This window comes from Lissotriton helveticus, chromosome 2_1 (assembly GCF_964261635.1).
Source record: "Lissotriton helveticus chromosome 2_1, aLisHel1.1, whole genome shotgun sequence".
NCBI lineage: Eukaryota > Metazoa > Chordata > Amphibia > Caudata > Salamandridae > Lissotriton > Lissotriton helveticus.
The window spans coordinates 1,819,586,368-1,819,606,903 of record NC_136059.1 but is presented as its reverse complement, the minus strand read 5'-3'; positions in this window follow the sequence as shown (position 1 = coordinate 1,819,606,903).

Sequence of the window (20,536 nt, the reverse complement as noted above, 5' to 3'; positions counted from 1 at the left end):
CTAGCAATAATCTCTTCTATCGTGTTCATGCTGGGGGAAAAATCGAATATGTTTCTGTACAGAACCAATGACCCAAGTTACTATAAGCGGGTAAAATTCAAGACTGCAGAGGATAGCGTAATTATCTGGCGGACTATCCTTAATAAATGTAAAACATCGTTCTACCACCCCAAACTTCCCTTGTGGGATAATCCAGGCATTCTGATTATTGTTCATGATGAGTGGGGGAAGCGATAGTTTAATTTGGGCATAACAAATTTGGGGGACCTGTATGATTTTAGTAGGTTTCTGACATTTGATAAGCTAAAGATTTCACACAATCTCTCAGAGAATATGCGGTTTAAGCACTATCAAATTCACAATTACTTTACACGAAGCATGAAACTTACAGCTGTATTAGACTCTGACATATGGAATTGTATTTATAAGGCTAAAGATAAATCGTTGATCAGCACTGGATATAAAAGCTTTAATTCATACAAGGACGATGATTGTGTGAGATTAGTGGAGCGATGGAGTCCAAAAATGGGGGCTAATATCACAGCTAATACTATCTCGCTAGTACTTAGTGGTATATGTAGGTTGGTACACTCTTCTAACCTGAGACTATAGCAGTACAGAACTATATGTACATTATATTATACTCCTGAAAGGAAAGCAAGGTGGTCTCCAAATACTCCTACTAGCGATCGGACTAAGTGTCCAAAGTGCGATTTATTCGCAGCTGATTTGCAACATATGTTTCATCAATGTCCAGCATTATTAGAATTTTGGCGAAGGGTTACTCAAATTATGTCTCAGAAACTCAGGAGAGCTATAACGTTCACAGTATTGGATGTGTTGATGGGGGGGAAGATTGGGGGTTCTAGCCAGAAAGATCTAATAACTATTTTGTTGGCCTGTGCTAGACTAATAATAGTTTGGGTCTGGATTTCGCGGAGTCCACCACTGCCTCTGGAATGGTGGGGCCTGGTTAAAGAAATATATGATATGGAACTTGCACTCGCTAAGATAAGGGGGATCCTTTCATTGTGTAAGCTTGAAAAAATTTGGAGATCATTCATGTAAAAATGTTGTTTCTCTCGCTCTAACTTTTTTCCTTTTATTTTCTTTAACGTAAGTGTTGTCAAAATGTGCTTACTGGTGTTATGTAATTGTTTATTGTTTATTGCTACTTCCTCATGTTGATAATAGCATTTTTTTTTTTAAAACAATATTTACAAATATGTTTATCAGTACCCAACTCCAATCGACCTTCCAATAACAAGTAACCTCCAAATTGCTGCCACTTATCATTGTCCTCCTTTTCACTTTTTAAATACAAATTAACATTCCTAGTTTGACTCTTATAATGAGTACGTCAACATTAAATAAAAACTTTGGGGCCGATTAGGATCCTGTTGTGGCAAGCGACCGTCCGCCATGGCGGAGGTCCCAGCACCGCCCGCCGCAATGCTAAAAATGCATGTTGTGCGTTTCAAAGCACAACATGACAGGCACCGCGTGGTGCCTGCCATGTTGTACTTTGAAACACAGGGGGGTACCATAGGTACCCCCATGTGCACCCCCACCCCCCCTTCAAAGACCGTATGCCTTTCCGTGGCAGCATTGCCGCCACCGAAAGGCATTCCCCAAAGCCCATCCTAATATGGCTGGCGGTGTCTGATAGACACCGCCATCATATTAGACCTTTTCTGCCACGGTCGCAAGGCGACCGTGGCAGAAAAGCAGCGGACGTTCTTCCTGTCCGCCGCGGACCCCCAGCCATCCTAATGTGGTGGGGGGTCATTTCAGGGAGGATAACGGACGGATTGCCCCGCCGGGTCGGCGGTGGCTACCGCCAGCCCGGCGGGGGCAATCCGTTTTTTTCCGACAAGGCACAATCTATACACATCCGTATTTCTCTTACATTGACCAGGCCGATTTTTTAAATGAATTCAACCCTGTACCTTATACGCAACACAATGCTGACCTTTCAACATAATAGACTGCATTCCTCATTTCATGAAAACACTTAAATATATGCAGCGCACTTCAACAATACCTTCCCAAACACTCATTCGAAGTACCATAATCACTAATCCCTTTACCACCATGTATTTCACCTCATCTGTCTTTTCATTCTTCACTACTCGGCAACCACTAACAGTGTTGACTTTATCCAAATGCAAAGCAGAAATCCTTTTCACATCACAGTTGAGTGTCACCATATCACTGAAATCATGCGTACATGGAGCTGTATCTTTTCCTAGTAGTGCACACAAATAGATATATACCACTGTTAAATAGTTATCAAAACTTCCGATGCATAACACGTGTACAAATACATATAGAGAGGGACGTGTCATTCTCCTGGCAGTGGGAGTAAAGGCTGCAGCGGTAGATCCTACTAGCGATCGGACTAAGTGTCCAAAGTGCGATTTATTCGCAGAAGATTTGCAACATATGTTTCATCAATGTCCAGCATTATTAGATTTTTGGCGAAGGGTTACCCAAATTATGTCTCAGAAACTCAGGAGAGCTATAACGTTCACAGTATTGGATGTGTTGATGGGGGGGGGGGCAGAATGGGGGTTCTAGCCAGAAAGATCTAATAACTATTTTGTTGGCCTGTCCTAGACTAATAATAGCTTGGGTCTGGATTTCGCAGAGTCCACCACTGCCTCTGGAATGGTGGGGCCTGGTTAAAGAAATATATGATATGGAACTTGCACTCGCTAAGATGAGGGGGATCCTTTCATTGTGTAAGCCTGAAAAAATTTGGGGATCATTCATGTAAAAATGTTGTTTCTCTCGCTCTAACTTTTTTCCTTTTATTTTCTTTAACGTAAGTGTGCCATCAAAATGTGCTTACTGGTGTTATGTAATTGTTTATTGTTTATTGCTACTTCCTCATGTTGATAATAGCATTTTTTTTAAAAAAAACAATATTTACAAATGCGTTTATCAGTACCCAAATCCAATCGACCTTCCGATAACAAGTAACCTCCAAATTGCTGCCACTTATCATTGTCCTCCTTTTCACTTTTTAAATACAAATTAACATTCCTAGTTTGACTCTCATAATGAGTACGTCAACATTAAATAAAAACTTTGGGGCCGACTAGGATGGCGGACTGATTTTGTCCGTCCGCCATCCTGTTGTGGCAAGGGACCGTCCGCCATGGCGGAGGTCCCGTGCGGCGAATTAGGATGCACCTGCCACAGTGGCGAGTGCATCAGCACCGCTCGCCGCAATGCTAAAAATGCATGTTGTGCGTTTCAAAGCACAACATGTCAGACACCGCGCGGTGCCTGCCATGTTGTACTTTGAAACACAGGGGGGTACCATAGGTACCCCCATGTGCACCCCCCACCCCCCTTCACCCAGGGGGCCCACAATGGGCCCCCAAAGCAAAGACCGTATGCCTTTCCGTGGCAGCATTGCCGCCACGGAAAGGCATTCCCCAAAGCCCATCCTGATATGGCTGGCGGTGTCTGATAGACACCGCCACCATATTAGACATTTTCCGCCACGGTCGCAAGGCGACCGCGGCAGAAAAGCAGCGGATGTTCTTCCTGTCCGCCGCGGACCACCTGCCATTCTAATGTGGTGGGGGGTCATTTCAGGGAGGATGACGGACGGATTGCCCCCGCCGGGTCGGTGGTGGCTACCGCCAGCCCGGCGGGGGCAATCCGTTTTTTTCCGACAAGGCACAATCTATACACATCCCTATTTCTCTTACATTGACCAGGCCGATTTTTTAAATGAATTCAACCCTGTACCTCACACGCAACACAATGCTGACCTTTCAACATAATAGACTGCATTCCTCATTTCATGAAAACACTTAAATATATGCAGCGCACTTCAACAAAACCTTCCCAAACACTCATTCGAAGTACCATAATCACTAATCCCTTTACCACCATGTATTTCACCTCATCTGTCTTTTCATTCTTCACTACTCGGCAACCACTAACAGTGTTGACTTTATCCAAATGCAAAGCAGAAATCCTTTTCACATCACAGTTGAGTGTCACCATATCACTGAAATCATGCGTACATGGAGCTGTATCTTTTCCTAGTAGTGCACACAAATAGATATATACCCCTGTTAAATAGTTATCAAAACTTCCGATGCATAACACGTGTACAAATACATATAGAGAGGGACGTGTCATTCTCCTGGCAGCGAGAGTAAAGGCTGCAGCGGTAGATCCTACTAGCGATCGGACTAAGTGTCCAAAGTGCGATTTATTCGCTGCTGATTTGCAACATATGTTTCATCAATGTCCAGCATTATAAGAGTTTTGGCGAAGGGTTACTCAAATTATGTCTCAGAAACTCAGGAGAGCTATAACGTTCACAGTGTTGGATGTGTTGATGGGGGGGCAGAATGGGGGTTCTAGCCAGAAAGATCTAATAACTATTTTGTTGGCCTGTGCTAGACTAATAATAGCATGGGTCTGGATTTCGCGGAGTCCACCACTGCCTCTGGAATGGTGGGGCCTGGTTAAAGAATGATATGATATGGAACTTGCACTCGCTAAGATGAGAGGGATCCTTTCATTGTGTAAGCTTGAAAAAATTTGGGGATCATTCATGTAAAAATTTTGTTTCTCTCGCTCTAACTTTTTTCCTTTTATTTTCTTTAACGTAAGTGTTGTCAAAATGTGCTTACTGGTGTTATGTAATTGTTTATTGTTTATTGCTACTTCCTCATGTTGATAATAGCATTTTTTTTAAATAAAACAATATTTACAAATATGTTTATCAGTACCCAACTCCAATCGACCTTCCAATAACAAGTAACCTCCAAATTGCTGCCACTTATCATTGTCCTCCTTTTCACTTTTTAAATACAAATTAACATTCCTAGTTTGACTCTCATAATGAGTACGTCAACATTAAATAAAAACTTTGGGGCCGACTAGGATGGCGGACTGATTTTGTCCGTCCGCCATCCTGTTGTGGCAAGGGACCGTCCGCCATGGCGGAGGTCCCGTACGCCGAATTAGGATGCACCTGCCACAGTGGCGAGTGCATCCCGCATTTTTAACATTGCGGCGGGCGGTGCTCAAAGCACCGCCCGCCGCAATGCTAAAAATGCATGTTTTGCATTTCAAAGCACAACATGACAGGCACCGCGCGGTGCCTGCCATGTTGTACTTTGAAACACAGGGGGGTACCATAGGTACCCCCATGTGCACCCCCCAGGCCCCCTTCACCCTGGGGGCCCGCAACGGGCACCCAAAGCAAAGACCGTATGCCTTTCCGTGGCAGCATTGCCGCCACGGAAAGGCATTCCCCAAAGCCCATCCTAATATGGCTGGCGGTGTCTAATAGACACCGCCACCATATTAGACATTTTCCGCCACGGTCGCAAGGCGACCGCGGCAGAAAAGCAGCGGACGTTCTTCCTGTCCGCCGCGGACCCCCAGCCATTCTAATGTGGTGGGGGGTCATTTCAGGGAGGATGACGGACGGATTGCCCCCACCGGGTCTTCGGTGGCTACCGCCAGCCCGGCGGGGGCAATCCGTTTTTTTCCGACAAGGCACAATCTATACACATCCCTATTTCTCTTACATTGACCAGGCCGATTTTTTAAATGAATTCAACCCTGTGCCTCACACGCAAGACAATGCTGACCTTTCAACATAATAGACTGCATTCCTCATTTCATGAAAACACTTAAATATATGCAGAGTACTTCAACAATACCTTCCCAAACACTCATTCGAAGTACCATAATCACTAATCCCTTTACCACCATGTATTTCACCTCATCTGTCTTTTCATTCTTCACTACTCGGCAACCACTAACAGTGTTGACTTTATCCAAATGCAAAGCAGAAATCCTTTTCACATCACAGTTGAGTGTCACCATATCACTGAAATCATGCGTACATGGAGCTGTATCTTTTCCTAGTAGTGCACACAAATAGATATATACCACTGTTAAATAGTTATCAAAACTTCTGATGCATAACACGTGTACAAATACATATAGAGAGGGACGTGTCATTCTCCTGGCAGCGGGAGTAAAGGCTGCAGCGGTAGATCCTACTAGCGATCGGACTAAGTGTCCAAAGTGTGATTTATTCGCAGAAGATTTGCAACATATGTTTCATCAATGTCCAGCATTATTAGAGTTTTGGCGAAGGGTTACTCAAATTATGTCTCAGAAACTCAGGAGAGCTATAATGTTCACAGTATTGGATGTGTTGATGGGGGGGCAGAATGGGGGTTCTAGCCAGAAAGATCTAATAACTATTTTGTTGGCCTGTGCTAGACTAATAATAGCTTGGGTCTGGATTTCGCGGAGTCCACCACTGCCTCTGGAATGGTGGGGCCTGGTTAAAGAAATATATGATATGGAACTTGCACTCGCTAAGATAAGGGGGATCCTTTCATTGTGTAAGCTTGAAAAAATTTGGGGATCATTCATGTAAAAATTTTGTTTCTCTCGCTCTAACTTTTTTCCTTTTATTTTCTTTAACGTAAGTGTTGTCAACATGTGCTTACTGGTGTTATGTAATTGTTTATTGTTTATTGCTACTTCCTCATGTTGATAATAGCATTTTTTTTTTAAAACAATATTTACAAATATGTTTATCAGTACCCAACTCCAATCGACCTTCCAATAACAAGTAAATTCCAAATTGCTGCCACTTATCATTGTCCTCCTTTTCACTTTTTAAATACAAATTAACATTCCTAGTTTGACTCTTATAATGAGTACGTCAACATTAAATAAAAACTTTGGGGCCGATTAGGATCCTGTTGTGGCAAGCGACCGTCCGCCATGGCGGAGGTCCCAGCACCCCCCGCCGCAATGCTAAAAATGCATGTTGTGCGTTTCAAAGCACAACATGACAGGCACCGCGTGGTGCCTGCCATGTTGTACTTTGAAACACAGGGGGGTACCATAGGTACCCCCATGTGCACCCCCACCCCCCCCTTCAAAGACCGTATGCCTTTCCGTGGCAGCATTGCCGCCACCGAAAGGCATTCCCCAAAGCCCATCCTAATATGGCTGGCGGTGTCTGATAGACACCGCAATCATATTAGACCTTTTCTGCCACGGTCGCAAGGCGACCGTGGCAGAAAAGCAGCGGACGTTCTTCCTGTCCGCCGCGGACCCCCAGCCATCCTAATGTGGTGGGGGGTCATTTCAGGGAGGATAACGGACGGATTGCCCCGCCGGGTCGGCGGTGGCTACCGCCAGCCCGGCGGGGGCAATCCGTTTTTTTCCGACAAGGCACAATCTATACACATCCGTATTTCTCTTACATTGACCAGGCCGATTTTTTAAATGAATTCAACCCTGTACCTTATACGCAACACAATGCTGACCTTTCAACATAATAGACTGCATTCCTCATTTCATGAAAACACTTAAATATATGCAGCGCACTTCAACAATACCTTCCCAAACACTCATTCGAAGTACCATAATCACTAATCCCTTTACCACCATGTATTTCACCTCATCTGTCTTTTCATTCTTCACTACTCGGCAACCACTAACAGTGTTGACTTTATCCAAATGCAAAGCAGAAATCCTTTTCACATCACAGTTGAGTGTCACCATATCACTGAAATCATGCGTACATGGAGCTGTATCTTTTCCTAGTAGTGCACACAAATAGATATATACCACTGTTAAATAGTTATCAAAACTTCTGATGCATAACACGTGTACAAATACATATAGAGAGGGACGTGTCATTCTCCTGGCAGCGGGAGTAAAGGCTGCAGCGGTAGATCCTACTAGCGATCGGACTAAGTGTCCAAAGTGTGATTTATTCGCAGAAGATTTGCAACATATGTTTCATCAATGTCCAGCATTATTAGAGTTTTGGCGAAGGGTTACTCAAATTATGTCTCAGAAACTCAGGAGAGCTATAATGTTCACAGTATTGGATGTGTTGATGGGGGGGCAGAATGGGGGTTCTAGCCAGAAAGATCTAATAACTATTTTGTTGGCCTGTGCTAGACTAATAATAGCTTGGGTCTGGATTTCGCGGAGTCCACCACTGCCTCTGGAATGGTGGGGCCTGGTTAAAGAAATATATGATATGGAACTTGCACTCGCTAAGATAAGGGGGATCCTTTCATTGTGTAAGCTTGAAAAAATTTGGGGATCATTCATGTAAAAATTTTGTTTCTCTCGCTCTAACTTTTTTCCTTTTATTTTCTTTAACGTAAGTGTTGTCAACATGTGCTTACTGGTGTTATGTAATTGTTTATTGTTTATTGCTACTTCCTCATGTTGATAATAGCATTTTTTTTTAAAACAATATTTACAAATATGTTTATCAGTACCCAACTCCAATCGACCTTCCAATAACAAGTAAATTCCAAATTGCTGCCACTTATCATTGTCCTCCTTTTCACTTTTTAAATACAAATTAACATTCCTAGTTTGACTCTTATAATGAGTACGTCAACATTAAATAAAAACTTTGGGGCCGATTAGGATCCTGTTGTGGCAAGCGACCGTCCGCCATGGCGGAGGTCCCAGCACCCCCCGCCGCAATGCTAAAAATGCATGTTGTGCGTTTCAAAGCACAACATGACAGGCACCGCGTGGTGCCTGCCATGTTGTACTTTGAAACACAGGGGGGTACCATAGGTACCCCCATGTGCACCCCCACCCCCCCCTTCAAAGACCGTATGCCTTTCCGTGGCAGCATTGCCGCCACCGAAAGGCATTCCCCAAAGCCCATCCTAATATGGCTGGCGGTGTCTGATAGACACCGCAATCATATTAGACCTTTTCTGCCACGGTCGCAAGGCGACCGTGGCAGAAAAGCAGCGGACGTTCTTCCTGTCCGCCGCGGACCCCCAGCCATCCTAATGTGGTGGGGGGTCATTTCAGGGAGGATAACGGACGGATTGCCCCGCCGGGTCGGCGGTGGCTACCGCCAGCCCGGCGGGGGCAATCCGTTTTTTTCCGACAAGGCACAATCTATACACATCCGTATTTCTCTTACATTGACCAGGCCGATTTTTTAAATGAATTCAACCCTGTACCTTATACGCAACACAATGCTGACCTTTCAACATAATAGACTGCATTCCTCATTTCATGAAAACACTTAAATATATGCAGCGCACTTCAACAATACCTTCCCAAACACTCATTCGAAGTACCATAATCACTAATCCCTTTACCACCATGTATTTCACCTCATCTGTCTTTTCATTCTTCACTACTCGGCAACCACTAACAGTGTTGACTTTATCCAAATGCAAAGCAGAAATCCTTTTCACATCACAGTTGAGTGTCACCATATCACTGAAATCATGCGTACATGGAGCTGTATCTTTTCCTAGTAGTGCACACAAATAGATATATACCACTGTTAAATAGTTATCAAAACTTCCGATGCATAACACGTGTACAAATACATATAGAGAGGGACGTGTCATTCTCCTGGCAGTGGGAGTAAAGGCTGCAGCGGTAGATCCTACTAGCGATCAGACTAAGTGTCCAAAGTGCAATTTATTCGCAGAAGATTTGCAACATATGTTTCATCAATGTCCAGCATTATTAGATTTTTGGCGAAGGGTTACCCAAATTATGTCTCAGAAACTCAGGAGAGCTATAACGTTCACAGTATTGGATGTGTTGATGGGGGGGCAGAATGGGGGTTCTAGCCAGAAAGATCTAATAACTATTTTGTTGGCCTGTCCTAGACTAATAATAGCTTGGGTCTGGATTTCGCGGAGGCCACCACTGCCTCTGGAATGGTGGGGCCTGGTTAAAGAAATATATGATATGGAACTTGCACTCGCTAAGATGAGGGGGATCCTTTCATTGTGTAAGCCTGAAAAAATTTGGGGATCATTCATGTAAAAATGTTGTTTCTCTCGCTCTAACTTTTTTCCTTTTATTTTCTTTAACGTAAGTGTGCCATCAAAATGTGCTTACTGGTGTTATGTAATTGTTTATTGTTTATTGCTACTTCCTCATGTTGATAATAGCATTTTTTTTTAAAAAAAACAATATTTACAAATGCGTTTATCAGTACCCAAATCCAATCAACCTTCCGATAACAAGTAACCTCCAAATTGCTGCCACTTATCATTGTCCTCCTTTTCACTTTTTAAATACAAATTAACATTCCTAGTTTGACTCTCATAATGAGTACGTCAACATTAAATAAAAACTTTGGGGCCGACTAGGATGGCGGACTGATTTTGTCCGTCCGCCATCCTGTTGTGGCAAGGGACCGTCCGCCATGGCGGAGGTCCCGTGCGGCGAATTAGGATGCACCTGCCACAGTGGCGAGTGCATCAGCACCGCTCGCCGCAATGCTAAAAATGCATGTTGTGCGTTTCAAAGCACAACATGTCAGACACCGCGCGGTGCCTGCCATGTTGTACTTTGAAACACAGGGGGGTACCATAGGTACCCCCATGTGCACCCCCCACCCCCCTTCACCCAGGGGGCCCACAACGGGCCCCCAAAGCAAAGACCGTATGCCTTTCCGTGGCAGCATTGCCGCCACGGAAAGGCATTCCCCAAAGCCCATCCTAATATGGCTGGCGGTGTCTGATAGACACCGCCACCATATTAGACATTTTCCGCCACGGTCGCAAGGCGACCGCGGCAGAAAAGCAGCGGATGTTCTTCCTGTCCGCCGCGGACCACCTGCCATTCTAATGTGGTGGGGGGTCATTTCAGGGAGGATGACGGACGGATTGCCCCCGCCGGGTCGGTGGTGGCTACCGCCAGCCCGGCGGGGGCAATCCGTTTTTTTCCGACAAGGCACAATCTATACACATCCCTATTTCTCTTACATTGACCAGGCCGATTTTTTAAATGAATTCAACCCTGTACCTCACACGCAACACAATGCTGACCTTTCAACATAATAGACTGCATTCCTCATTTCATGAAAACACTTAAATATATGCAGCGCACTTCAACAATACCTTCCCAAACACTCATTCGAAGTACCATAATCACTAATCCCTTTACCACCATGTATTTCACCTCATCTGTCTTTTCATTCTTCACTACTCGGCAACCACTAACAGTGTTGACTTTATCCAAATGCAAAGCAGAAATCCTTTTCACATCACAGTTGAGTGTCACCATATCACTGAAATCATGCGTACATGGAGCTGTATCTTTTCCTAGTAGTGCACACAAATAGATATATACCACTGTTAAATAGTTATCAAAACTTCCGATGCATAACACGTGTACAAATACATATAGAGAGGGACGTGTCATTCTCCTGGCAGCGAGAGTAAAGGCTGCAGCGGTAGATCCTACTAGCGATCGGACTAAGTGTCCAAAGTGCGATTTATTCGCAGCTGATTTGCAACATATGTTTCATCAATGTCCAGCATTATTAGAGTTTTGGCGAAGGGTTACTCAAATTATGTCTCAGAAACTCAGGAGAGCTATAACGTTCACAGTGTTGGATGTGTTGATGGGGGGGCAGAATGGGGGTTCTAGCCAGAAAGATCTAATAACTATTTTGTTGGCCTGTGCTAGACTAATAATAGCTTGGGTCTGGATTTCGCGGAGTCCACCACTGCCTCTGGAATGGTGGGGCCTGGTTAATGAATGATATGATATGGAACTTGCACTCGCTAAGATGAGAGGGATCCTTTCATTGTGTAAGCTTGAAAAAATTTGGGGATCATTCATGTAAAAATGTTGTTTCTCTCGCTCTAACTTTTTTCCTTTTATTTTCTTTAACGTAAGTGTTGTCAAAATGTGCTTACTGGTGTTATGTAATTGTTTATTGTTTATTGCTACTTCCTCATGTTGATAATAGCATTTTTTTTTTAAAAAACAATATTTACAAATATGTTTATCAGTACCCAACTCCAATCGACCTTCCAATAACAAGTAACCTCCAAATTGCTGCCACTTATCATTGTCCTCCTTTTCACTTTTTAAATACAAATTAACATTCCTAGTTTGACTCTTATAATGAGTACGTCAACATTAAATAAAAACTTTGGGGCCGATTAGGATGGCGGACGGACTTTGTCCGTCCGCCATCCTGTTGTGGCAAGGGACCGTCCGCCATGGCGGAGGTCCCGTACGCCGAATTAGGATGCACCTGCCACAGTGTCGAGTGCATCCCGCATTTTTAACATTGCGGCGGGCGGTGCTCAAAGCACCGCCCGCCGCAATGCTAAAAATGCATGTTTTGCATTTCAAAGCACAACATGACAGGCACCGCGCGGTGCCTGCCATGTTGTACTTTGAAACACAGGGGGGTACCATAGGTACCCCCATGTGCACCCCCCACCCCCCCTTCACCCTGGGGGCCCGCAACGGGCCCCCAAAGCAAAGACCGTATGCCTTTCCGTGGCAGCATTGCCGCCACGGAAAGGCATTCCCCAAAGACCATCCTAATATGGCTGGCGGTGTCTGATAGACACCGCCACCATATTAGACATTTTCCGCCACAGTCGCAAGGCGACCGCGGCAGAAAAGCAGCGGACGTTCTTCCTGTCCGCTGCGGACCCCCAGCCATTCTAATGTGGTGGGGAGTCATTTCAGGGAGGATGACGGACAGATTGCCCCCGCCGGGTCGGCGGTGGCTACCGCCAGCCCGGCGGGGGCAATCCGTTTTTTTCCGACAAGGCACAATCTATACACATCCCTATTTCTCTTACATTGACCAGGCCGATTTTTCAAATGAATTCAACCCTGTACCTCACACGCAACACAATGCTGACCTTTCAACATAATAGACTGCATTCCTCATTTCATGAAAACACTTAAATATATGCAGCGCACTTCAACAATACCTTCCCAAACACTCATTCGAAGTACCATAATCACTAATCCCTTTACCACCATGTATTTCACCTCATCTGTCTTTTCATTCTTCACTACTCGGCAACCACTAACAGTGTTGACTTTATCCAAATGCAAAGCAGAAATCCTTTTCACATCACAGTTGAGTGTCACCATATCACTGAAATCATGCGTACATGGAGCTGTATCTTTTCCTAGTAGTGCACACAAATATATATATATACCACTGTTAAATAGTTATCAAATCTTCCGATGCATAACACGTGTACAAATACATATAGAGAGGGACGTGTCATTCTTAGTCTCTTGATCTGCCAGCCTTCTAATGTCTGCACATTCTGCAAGGCCAGGGACTGTGACAGTTGCCTACACTTATATACAAATATAGCTCACTAGTGTCAATAGTCTGAGTACAACGTCTACATGCAACGTTTCTTTTTTTTTATTTCCCTCTAGTTAAGAAGACATGCCTCTTCTAACCCCCCTCCCCACTATTTTTCTACAAGTAACAACATGCAAATGTGCAACATTTTCTTTATGTTGCCCGAATCCATTTTGGAACCCAAATTAACCCTGTACCTCACTTTCAAAATCATATACTACTTTAAACATGACAAACTGCCCTTCTTCTTCCTCAAAAACTCGTAAATATATATGGGGTACTTGTTCAGCAACTACTCACATTCTATGCACATTTTGCAACAAATGTGAAACAGCACACTTCAGTAATACTATGTTATTTATCCCCAAAAAATATCTTCAAACTTAAAAATATCATCTCAAAGACTTAACCACTACTACTGAATATATAACACACCTTAATAATTGGTAACTCTCCTCTGGAGTTGGTATGCAGATTTCAAATTTCTCAAACGCATTCAATATTTTCTTTCTCAGACAATAAATGTAGTTCAAGACTTTTGTTAAGAATAGAACCAATAATGGCAAAATTTCCCTCTCTTTCCACACAGAAATACATGAACATAACAAAGCAAAATCCTTCCTTCATTTTTTCAAACTACAAATCCTATTCCTATTGGTTACTCATTTTAACCCTCTCTAACTCTCTTCTAAAACTCCCCAAACTGGTTCTCTTATTTTGTGGATTGGAAACTCCTCCACACTGCCACATCGCCATGCAGCCCCAAACCTTTACAACAATTCAGAAGCCTATTTCTAATAATACTCCTGCAAATTTTGAAGATCACCCTTCTTCTAGACATACTACTCATTTTGAAAAATTAACTTTAATAGCTTATAGTTGTAATTAATCTTGAATTTCATATGTTATTACCACAGTTATTTCTACTCCGCAATCACCTTTTCGCCAATTCCCATACCAACAGTTTCTTCAACATGCAACAGAAGGCTAGTGGTCACAAGCTCACCAAATTTCATCCCAACAGTTTCTGCAACATTCAACAGCAGGTGCAGGTCACAAGTTCACAATTTTTTAAAGTTCAGAACAGCTCCTTCCAAATGCAAGTAGCAGGTGTGGCTGTGCACCACACATCTGATCGTTTCCTATGTAGTGTACGTTTCAAAACATTTTTATTAACCAATCAGAAACATACTTTTTTACGAAAGTAACATGCATTCTAGTTTTCACTACACAATGGGGCATATTATCAAGGGGGTTTATCTCCGCTTTTTTGGCTTTAAAAGCCAAGAAAGCGGAGATAAAATTATCTCCCTATTATCTAGCTGTCGCTAACACCAGTTAGCGACAGCTAGTAGGAGATAGCGACCATCTTGGGCCCCACTTTGCATGTCAGTGATATTTATCACTAATGACATGCAAAGTGGGCGTGCCAAGATGTTAGCGACTGGAAACAGTCGCTAACATCGCTATCTCCTATTACCAACTTTTGGAGATATTCGCGCTAAGCGCGAATATCTCCAAAAGCTAACACCTGCCCTGAGCAGTTCTTAGCAATGTTATCCAATGGGAGGTGGATAACAAGGCTAAGAGCATTAGCTCGGTAATGCATGAATATCGCTGACTTTTCAGCGATATTCATGCATTGCGGCCGTTTTTTATCGCATTTGCGATAAACCTTGGTAATACCAAGGTTTATCTGCGGTAAAAATCGCCGCAGCTCAGCGGTAAAATTGGGTCTCTAACCAAGCAATAGCGATAATTGTCGCTATTGCTTGGTAATATGCCCCAATGTTCTTTATCATCCAATCAATTATCGTTTTCTCATACAAAACTTCTCCATCTTTCAACATATCTCTCATTGTACCAACGGACTACATGAGCTACAGACATCTTTTGATTACTTCCAGCCATACCTTCAAAATTCTAGTATGGATCGTAGGACACCACTTTGTTTTCTGCTGCAAAAGGTATGCAGCACACAGATGTATTGACAAAGACCTAGGTTTACAAAATGTGGACATTAAATGGTTTGTAGAGAGAGGATTAAAGTGGCACCAATTGTTGCCTTTGGTTAAAACCTCTTTGTATCTCCAACCCCCTGGCCTCATGATTGTACACTGTGGTGGCAATTACCTAGGCACAATGACTGTGGTAGGTCTAGAAATGCTAATGAAGGATACCTTTGGACAATTGATGTTGCTTTTGCCTCAATCTGTCTTTGTATACTCCAATATATGCCAATGACGTGGAAATGGTCAAATCAATTCCGTCCTCAGATTGAGAAAGCTAGGAAGAATGTCAATAAAGCTGTGTCTGCATACCTCAGAGATCATAGAATGGGGTCCATCTACAACAACAACATACGATTTGATATGCTTGACATATACAGAAGTGATGGAGTTCATTTCACAGATCAAGGAAACCAAGTTTTTCCCAACAACCTGAAGCTGTGCATCCGCACTTAAATGTAGCTCCAACAAACTCACAATGAAAAAAAGGGGTAGTTTTAGAGCCACCCTATACCTCAGAACTCACCCGGGCCATTTTAGACCCAGGGAAATGCATCCCCCGGAGCCCGCGAACATCGTACTCCCCGGGGCCAGCAGTCCACAACAGACCCCACATTTTAATTCATGAATGCCCAAAAAAGTAGAACCCTGGGACAGTGTGGGGGAATCTTCATTCCTCCAAACCTAAATTTAAGTATAGCTCCAAACACGTGCTATTCCTTGAAGCGTAGAGGGATTATATTATATTATATTTGCACCAAGGAAGTGGCGGTACCCGTGACAGAGGTAAACCCCGCATCATAACTAAATATTGCTCCTGGGAACTGGCCCACCCGGGAGCTTAATTAAACAAAGAACTCAACACCACGCTTGGTTTTTCTTTTGCCTGCTGTGAATTCCAATCCCTACGTGGAGAAGCGTGGCTCAGTGGTTAGAGGTGGCAGACCCGGAAGCTGAGATGGACCGTGGACCAGGGTTCGATTCCCCGCCTTGGCGGGTCTCGGGCTCAAAATTCCACGGACTCGACAATTCTCGCTCTGGTGCCTACTCAACTCACAGGGTCACACTCTGCGACTCTGGGCAATAGCTTGCTTAATCTCCACTATGGCCCCTCGCAGCGGGATGCCTGGCTTTCACCTTGTGGACACCCTGCCGCGGTTTCTCACAGGGGAATACCAGGACGGGTTCCCTAAGCAAGCGCCGGGACGCTCACGGGCAGCTGTGCGCTTTACAAGTCCAGCACATTTACATTTACATTTACATTTACATTTACGTGAAGCCCGCCGAAAACATATAAACATGTTTTTTTTACGTTCCAACTACCTGTGACATCCCCTGAGCACCCTAGGAAGGTCATAGTGTTCGTACCCTGCCCTCTTCTACTTGTTTCCCCCTTTTCCCCCTACTCGTTTCAACTGAGTCACAAAATGGCTGCCAAGGCTTCCTAGTTTGAAGTGTTGGCAGCCAATCCCAGGCAAGCTCGTGCTCGGAACGCCTCAGCCAATCAGATCTCACAATTCTCAAATATCGATTTCTGGAAATCTTTAAATATCTCAAAAACATCTAAACGGATTTACACCATTTAAATAAAAGTGTGCTTTCTGGAAAAAGAACTATTTTTCTGCCAAACTTGCTCCAATTCCGTTCAGCAGTGTGGGCAGTAAACATGTCTTAGATTCCTATAGAAATTAACATGCAGAAAACATGTTTTGGGACCCCCTTCTTTCTCACCCCCCTTCAGGAATCACTCCCAAACTTTCAGGACAGGAGCTGACCTGAATTAACAATTAGTTTTGAAAATTTTGTGAAGATTCATCAAAGTTATTGGCAAAACAAAAAACGCTTTTCCTATGAAAACTAGGTTCTAATTATAACTAAATATATATAGATATATAGATATGATAGAGCGCGCGGGTCACCCGACCAATAATTTCGCCACTTCTGGCTTCGGGCCCATATATTTCAAATCACCATATACATTGATCAGATGACCACACGCTCTGCTATCAGATATTTGTGAGTTCCTTTCGTTGTTCTTCAGCGTACCCGACTTACCATCCACCGACACGGGTACCTATGACCACAATGGATCAGGGAGCTAGCTGTAAAAGGAAAGGCAGCAAAATACAAACCCAACAAAATAACATTCAAATACTCTTTGTAAAATGACCACGGACAACTGGAAGTTTTAAATTCTTTATCTAATTTAGTAAAATTCAGAGAGTATCAAATTCACAGTAATTAAGCAATCGATAATCAGAATAACAGAAAGTACATAGCTGAATAGCAAATAAGTCAGTGCAACCATTTATAAACTAATGGAACCAGGACACACTTAAATGACGGATCAGGAATTAAAACGTTTAAGATGAATCACTAAAGATGGGATAGGCTTCGATTAGGACTAGTATTCTAGAATTCTCTCAGAGAAAAATGAGACAGGGTTCGGGACATTTATATCTATAGGAGAGTCTATGGAGAGAGACACGCTATGCTTTAAGGCAAAAGTTCTTTAGACAATTTAAGTACGGAGGTTCTAGACCATATGAGAAGATGACAACCTGCAATGCAAAATATAATTTCTAACAGGTAGGGCAACATAGGAACACGTTGTGAAATAAATGCAAATGACTTTATGATTCAATGGTTGCGGAAAAGCATGGAAAATAAACATATGCAAAGGTATGTCTTTATTAAAGCAAAAGACAGAAATATAGGAAGGTGCAAGGTTTCAGAGCTTTCAGAGAAATATTTACCTAGACTGGTGTGGAAACCAAACCCTGGCCACGGGTCAGTTAAGGACAGGAAACCCTCAAGGAAGGATACCCCTCAATAGACAGCAGGTGCAGAATGGACACCCAGGACAGGACAGGAAACCCTCAGATTAGGAATCAGGACAGGACCTCTCGGACAGGACCCTCAGGACAGGACCGGCACCCACAGTTCGGAAGCAACGCCTGCGCTCCACCCTCTCTGCAGCTATCGATCAAGACCCCGATTGGGTCAGCGAACTCCCAGCAAAAGTGCTCCGCCAGCACTTTAAGGTTTAGTAAAACCTTAGTCTATGGTCAAATTTCGGACAGAGTGCTCCGCAGCTCTCTGTATCTTCAGTCACCTATTGAGTGCGTTGGGTCAGTGACAGGTCAGCTAAACCAGACAAGTCGGACAATTTCCCTAGGTGAGCCCAGGGTAGTTATACTGTTTGGGACGGTGTACCACCCCCCAATGTTGCAAAGTGTCAGAATCCCTCAATTTGGATTGGTCCTAAGGTAGGCTTTGGGTAACACACCAATCAGAATAGACTATTTGGAGGCCTAATTTACATCTCTGGGTACCGCCTAGCGAGATTGGGGTTCCCATGAGAAAGCCGCACAGAATACAATGAAGAAATACATTTTGGTTACATTTGCACACAATCATGATGCTTCTGCTGGGTGAGGTGTCCCTTTCCCAGGGTGGCTCTGGCATCCACCTTCTTTGGCCTCAGTTCAATGCCACAGCAGTTTCTGGCGAGTTTGCGCAGAAGTACCCTCCAAGATGGACTCCCCAGCCCAGCACCCCTCCGAGTCGAGGATACATGAAAAGTAAGCGAAAACAAATTAATACATAGAAATGACGGTATGAAAAACACATCATTGGGTTTGTACTTTAAACTTATCATTATAAAAATATACTATGCAATTGAACTGTTAGCAACATATACACATTCACAAGAGCAATACCACGTTATTCACGAAAGCTGTGTATTACGCATGCGCACCCTTTCCCACCAAACTTATAACTACGTCAGGTCACGTGAGTGCGACTGACGCATGCGCAAAATAACTTTTCAAGAGGCGGCCATGTTTTAGAGACATGGATTAGTTGTATTAGAAATACACGTACGCAAGCTTCCTCTACCTCATTCAAATATAAAAATAACGATTAGTAAGACGTACAATTTATTAATTGATTACACACGGGCGAGGTTCGTGACTCGAGCAAGTCGCAATGCGATGCTTGCTCTATCAATCCCCTCTTTGATGATATTTACTATCATCACAAAATAATGGAACCAGATGCCAACTTCTCACACCTTATACAACTCTATCTCTTCCAACAAGCGATTTAGTTTCTCTTTTTCATCTTTAGTAGGGTGAGAATTTTTCACCCTTTTGTATATCTGATTATTCATTTCCTCTAATTCAAGCTCATCCACACTTCGTTTCACTCCTCTGGCATTCACTTGATGCTTTCCGGTGTGTTTACGACATTTGCAACAGACAAATATGAAAAATAGGATAAGACGTATAATTCCAATTGGCATCAGTACCTTGAACAATAAGCTTTTACCTAAGCTAGCAAACCAATGACCTACATTTGAGAGACCATCTACCAGTCTCTTCCAGGCACTGTCAACCTCGAGTGGTTTGAGTTCCCTTTCCAAATTAGTAATGTTTTTCACATATCTTTTGAGCTGCACACTTTTGTCCGGAATATAAGTGCAACAATGTTGCGCTTTCAACATCCGGCAGACTCCGCCCTCTTTTGCTAATAAGGTATCAAGAGCAAGTCTGTTCTGCAAAACCATTGATCTGATCGCAACCAGTTCGGTATTGACCAGCAGAAATCCATGAGCTGTGTCTGTAGTATAGTGGACAATTTGCAAATTCTGTGAGTGTTCAGAACCACTCCCACTCCAGATATCACTGCACTGAAAATACTACCCATTATTTCACCTACGCTTTCTCTTTTACTACGCACTAAGCCATTAGTATTTTCACTGCTTCCAGCAACATTGTTCACATGGTATATTTTCGGGAAGACAATGCCAAAGTAGCAGCTTCCATACCAGTGATCCGGCAATTTGAAATAAGCCTTGTCTCCACATATATAATATATTCCAGGAAACACAGGCTTTGACCCATTTTTGAAACCCCATCCTCCAATCACCTTGTAATTATGTTCACATTCACTGGAACCAATGAAAATGTTATTATAGTAGCTAGTCTTCTCGCGGTGAAGACATAGCTTTCCTTTCTTTTCAAAATCCAGCAACAGAGCAGGACCCGCCCCACCATTTGAGGTGCCTTCCATGTTCTCAGCCCATTTTGGTGTTTTCTGTCTTTCGTCATCTGCCTTTCTTTTTATTTTTATTCTCCTCTTCTCTGCCATGTTCAGGAACATCTTTTCCTGCTCACGCAAAGAACAGGTCAAGTTATCTCTGTGAGCGTCACCTATGTCTATATTACCTATAGTCAGAAAGTATTCGCCCATGTAGCGAGTAACGTCACTTTTAGTATGTACAGGATTCAAGTTCCCACGTATAGGGAGTTCAGAAAAGATCACGTCATTGTTTGAGTAATAGTACTGTAACGGT